Below are 6,000 nucleotides of genomic sequence, written 5' to 3'. Positions count from 1 at the left end.
CCAGAGAAGACACATCGAAGACCCTGTTAGTGAAGCACCAGAATATTCAGCCTCACTGACTGCTGTATTATCTTGTAGTAAGAAACTTTTTACATACTACGTTACACAGTTGTTTTATAAATTTCTGAATCTCATCAAAAGATTGCAGGGTGTACAGAGAAGGCAGAAAACAGAGAAAACATGTCCCAATTAAAGAAATAAAATAAACCTACAAATATTGACCTTTAAAAATCTTTGTTGATCTTGAAAGGTCAAAATCTGTAGGTTTATTCTTTTGTTGTGGTTGTTTTTGTTTTTGCATTATATAGTTTAAAAATCAAAATAATTATCAAAGTCGCTTAATGAGACCGGCACTCCTCCGGTACGCGGGGCACCAGGAAAGGAGGAGCCTGGAGACCATGCCGGACACATTGGTGGCCCCAGGCTCAGAGCAGGAGCAAGGACCAGGCTGCACCGGGCCGAAACCTCATCCACTTCCAGCGTTCGCGGACTCCAGGAGCTCCAGACCTGGGGTCGTGGTGAGATTCTTTGATTGATTGTGTGATGGTGGCTGAGTTGCAAGCAAACAGGTTTCATCACCTTAAATTGCTTTGAACCAATGAACCTGTATTCCCTTACAAAGATGGACAGCCCATCGTGTGAAGTATAGATTTTCTGAACAAATTTATATAGGATTCATAGTGGAGTCATGCCCGCAGACGCCTCCGAGTTCCCCTAAGTTCTTAGAGGACTGCTTTGCCTTTTGATCTGAGAATTGCAAAGTTCCCTAAAGAATGACATTTGTGGATAAGCGCAAACTTAAGAGAGAGCGATTGGACAGAATTTGTGTAGGAATTCGCCTCCAGATCATGAAAGGCCCCGTGCACCCCCGCCCTGTGGTGGCGCTGCTGGACGGCCGCGACTGCATTGTGGACATGCCCATCCTGAAGGACCTGGCCACCGTGGCCTTCTGTGACGTGCAGTCCACGCAGGAGATCCACGAGAAGGTTCTAAACAGAGTCGTGGGCGCCATGATGTACCACACCATAACCCCCACCAGGGAGGACCTGGCAAATTTCAAGGCCCTGAGAGTGATCGTGCGGGTGGGCAGTGGCTACGACAACGTAAACATCAAGGCTGCTGGCGAGCTCAGAATTGCTGTGTGCAACATCCCGTCCGCAGCCGTGGAAGAGACAGCCGACTCCACTATCTGCCACATCCTCAACATGCACCAGAGGAACACATGGCTGTAACAGGCACTGTGGGAAGGCAAGCGGGTTCAGAGCGTGGAGCAGATCTGCGAGGTGGCCTCGGGAGTGGCCCCTGTTCGTGGGGAGACGCTGGGCCTCATCGGCTACGGTCGCACGCAGCAGGCTTTTGCAGTTCCAGCCACCGCCTTTGGATTCAGCGTCATATTTTATTACCCCTACTTGCAGGATGGAATCGAGCTGTTCCTGGGCGTGCAGAAGATCTACACACAGCAGGATTTGCTGTATCAGAGCGACTGCGTCTCCTTGCACAGCAGTCTCAGCGAACATAAACACCACCTCATCAATGACTTTACCATAAAGCAGATGAGGCAGGGAGCATTCCTTGTGAACACAGCCCGTTCTGGCCTGGTGGATGAGAAAGCCTTAGCACAGGCCCTCAAGGAGGGCAAGATACGAGGGGCAGCCCTCGACGTGAATGAGTCATAGCCCTTTAGCTTGGCTCAGGGTCCATTGAAGATGTTCCGTATCTCATCTGCACTCCTCACACTGCCTGCTACAGCGAGCAGGCGTCACTGGAGATGAAGGAGGCAGCTGCCACCGAGATCCGCTGAGCCATCACAGGTCCCATCCCAGGAAGCTTAAGAAACTGTGAATAAGGAATTCTTTGTCATATCTGTGCTTTGGTCAGTAACAGACCAGCAAGCAATTCATCCAGTCATCGTCGGCGTGGCTCCAGGAGGACTTCCTGCATCCATGGAAGGGATCATCCCTGGATGCATCCCAGTGACTCACAAACTCCCGAGAGTGGCACATACTTCCCAAGCGCCCTCTCCCAACCAGCCCACAATCACGAGGACAATCGAGAGCACCCCAACGAGAAATAGTAGAGAATGCCGGCGGGTAATCATTCTGATACACTTGGGAACAAGGACAGTGAAAAATAGATGAACTAACAGAAAAAGAATCTGACGCTCTTTTTAGCTGATTCTGGACATATACATCATTGATGTTGCAGTGTTAAAACTACAAGAGTTAGAAAACTGAAGATGTCGTCTGCTTACGGATGCTGTGAAATAATAGGGTGTGATTTATTAAGCATCAACTTCCATTATTGTGTGTTAAGTTATTCATCTGTGAGTCAAATCACAAAGAATATATAGAACTTTTTCCTTTATCAGTCCCTTGGGCAGAGCAGGACCGGAACACCCTGCTCAGAATGTTGCATCAAGACTTCCAACATCAAAATAAAAACCATGAGGAGGAAATCCACATCTTGTGACTTGAGTCCCTTCAGTCTACAGGGACTGGTTACCGCTTTTTGCTAATAGGAAGATCACATTACTAGAAAATGTGGAGTAAACTGTTTGCCTGTGTTAGACATCTGCACACATAGGATTGAAGACAGTACCGGCTCCTGTACAGAGAAACGTCTCTCACATCTGAACTGCATACTGAGCGGGCAAGTTGGTTGTAAGTTCAGTAAAAGCCTCCGATAATGCAAAAAAAAAATAATAATAAATAAAGCAGTATTAAATTTCACAAGCTGTTTGTAATAAAATATATTTTCTCAGTTTCAGATGCTCTGCTATTTTATTGAGTGGAAAGTCTTGCACTAAAACGGTTCAAGAAAAATAATGTTGCATTTCCTTATGTCAGAGGAAACAGTTTTAATGGTAACTTATCAGATTGTCTATGAACAAACCCACTTTTTAAGACACTGATAAAATCTTCTTTTCTTCACGTATTTTATAGAAGAACACTTCAGATGTAATGGATGTGACTGATTTTAACAAATCCTATTAGATTTACATCAATTAGTTACATGTTCTATTCATAGTCTTTTGTGAATCATTGACTTTTTGTTTAAAAAGATGGCCTGTTTTGAGCCTTTCATTAGGTACATTCCTGTTTTTGTGACAAAAGAAAAACTTTAAAATTGTCCCGAACAGAAAAATAATGCCTATCAGAACTATGATTTGTTTTAGTGTGAGTTACCGTTACTGTAGATGTTCATTGTAAAGATGGACATTTAGCATTCAGTGCAGTTTTCAATAAAATGTAATTAGAAAAAAACTGCTTAATGAACACAAACAGAACATAGACAACAAAATAATATTAGAAGAAGTGATACATAAAGAAAATGAGATATCAATAAAAAGATTTTTAGAAACCAACAAAAATTGTGAATCTGAGGAACACAACAACTATATTAAAATTTCAATCAACAGTCACAAAAGCAGACCAATAAAGCAGAAAAAATCACACAATTGATGACATTGTAGTTGTAAATATTGAGCCATGAAAACAAATATTTTAAATAGAGAAAAAATATGGGACGTACTGCACATCATCAAGTGGACCATTGTATTTATAAAAGGAGTCTAAGAAAAACAATATAGGAGAAAAGTAATAAAGAGGTTATTTTTAAAAAGTAGCTGAGAAATCCCCAGATGACAAGATAATTAAAGAAGAAGAAATACTGCCAAACAAAATCCTTCAACTGGAATAATTTCACTTCAGAAATAAAAAAAAAAAAAAAGCCTTTCCAAAATAAATAAAAGCTGAGTGTGTTACTAACCACTAGAACAGTCCTAAAGGAAATGTTAAAGAAAGTCTATCACATCCAAAAATGAAATGATTCTGCCCAGCATCATAAAAGCACATGAAAATAGAAAAACCTCTATTAAAGATAAATATATAAACAGGTATAAAAATCTCTATTATCATAACGATGGTGCAAAAACTTTCAAAATATTGCCATGGAGTTTAAAAAATGTAGCACAAATCTGCATAAATGTGTGTTCATAGATATTAAGAAAAGATAATATGTGATATTAATAACACAGGGGGATATGAAAAGGTACAACTTTGCATTCAGTTGAAATATAGTTGTTATATATTGTCATAACTTTAAGATGATTTATATAGTCTTTATTTCTCAAGATGATTACCAAAAAAACCTGTAGAATGTATAGAAAAGCAAATGAGAAAGAAATTGAATCACGTCACTACAAAATCAACAAACAAAAATAAAGCAGTAAGAGAAAAAATGATAAATAACACATCTACAAGAAACACAGAAGACAATTACAAATAATAATAGTAACTTCATTAACTGCAGTAATTGCTTCAAATATAAAAATTAAATAACTTAAAGAAATGAATCAATAATTTAATGGATTAAGAACAAAGAAGATCTAGCAATGTGCTCTCTACATGAGTCACTTTAGCTCTAAGGACGCAAGTAACTTGAAAGTAACAGTATAAAGAAAATATATATTATACAAAAAGTAGTTACAATTGGAGCGTCATGGTAATAATTATAGTAAACAAAATATATCTTAAGTCAAGTGTTAACGAGACAGATTGGTATTCTGTAACGGTGAGATGTGTTGACTTGAAAGGAATCTATAACAATAATTTATAAATCATATAAATATAATTTGAAAAATCTGCGATTATATACCATTGGGATTTTCACAAAAAATACATTAAATTTTTTATTACTGTAGATAACACTGACGTCTCTCCTTTTTTTTGGAGACAGAGTTTCTGTCTCCCAGGATGGAGGGCAGTGGCACGATCTTGCGATAGGCTCACTACAACCTCGTCCTCCCAGGTTCAACTGATTCTCGTCTTTCAAATATGTAAAACAAATATTGACAGAAGTCAAGCAAGAAATATATAGCAACACAACAATTGTGGACTTCAAGACTCCAGTTTCAATAATGACTAGAATAGTCAGATGTAATATCAGGAAGAAAGCCAAACCTGAACATTATAGACCTAACCAGCATTTACAGAACTCTGCAATCAAAAGCAGCAAAATATGCAATATTCTCAATCACACATGGTGCATTCTGTTAGGATACATGTCTTATTAAATTTAAGAAAAGTGAAGTCATATAATGTAAATAAACTAGAAATCAAAAGCAAGAAAATTTGGCAAATACGTAAATAAGAGGAAATTACACAAAATCTTACATATAGTCTTGCTGAAATGTGAGGTGATTTAATATTAAGATGTCAGGGCAGGTGTGTGACTCATACCTGTAACCCCAGGAATTTGGGAGGCCAAAGTGGGTGGATCACTTGAGATCAGAAGTTTGAAACTAGCCCGGCCAATATGGCAAAACCCTATCTCTACCAAAAATACAAAAGTTAGCTATAAGTGATGGTGCATGACTGCAATCCCAGCTACTCTGGTGGCTGAGACTGGAGAATTGCTTGAACCTGGGATGCAGAGCCTGCAGTGAGCACAGCTCACACCACTGCCCTTCAGCCTAACTGACTCATTAAAACTCCACCTCCAAAAAAAAAAAAAAAAAAAAAAAGAAGTTATCAGTACTACTCATGATGATATAAAAATGTAATGTAATTTTCATCAAAATCCCAATGGTATATATTTTTGCAGAACTTTTGTGTATAATTCTAAACGTTGTTTAGGAAATGTGACTAGCCAAACACCCTTTAAAAAGGACAAAGAGTTATTATATTTTCTGATTAAAAATCATGATACAAAGCTATAAAAATAAAAACAATATGGTATTGCCACAAAAACAGATACATAGATGATGAAACAGAATAGAGATCCCAGAAATAAACCGTTGCATATGTGATAAAATAGTCTTCCATAAACTTTCCATGACCACACAAAAGAAAAATAAAAATCTCTTTAACAAAGAATTTTCAAAATTGAATATTTACAGAGAAAAAAATAAAGTTGAATGCTTCCTTTGTATCATATACAAAAAGAAAAGTTTTTTTTAATGGATTCAATACTTAAACATAAAAACTAATAAAATTCTTA

The 6,000-nt window shown here is 38.2% G+C and overlaps 1 pseudogene; it reads left to right on the top strand.

Annotated features, from left to right (window-relative positions):
- The first annotated feature begins 563 nt into the window (after positions 1-563).
- LOC129053744 (C-terminal-binding protein 2-like) lies at positions 564-2,314 on the top strand (annotated as a pseudogene).
- Positions 2,315-6,000: the final 3,686 nt, after the last annotated feature.

Source organism: Pongo abelii, chromosome 17, assembly GCF_028885655.2.
Source record: "Pongo abelii isolate AG06213 chromosome 17, NHGRI_mPonAbe1-v2.0_pri, whole genome shotgun sequence".
Taxonomy (NCBI): Eukaryota; Metazoa; Chordata; class Mammalia; order Primates; family Hominidae; genus Pongo; species Pongo abelii.
The sequence above is the reverse complement of the archived record's forward strand: the minus strand, read 5'-3'. Positions and strand labels throughout refer to the sequence as shown.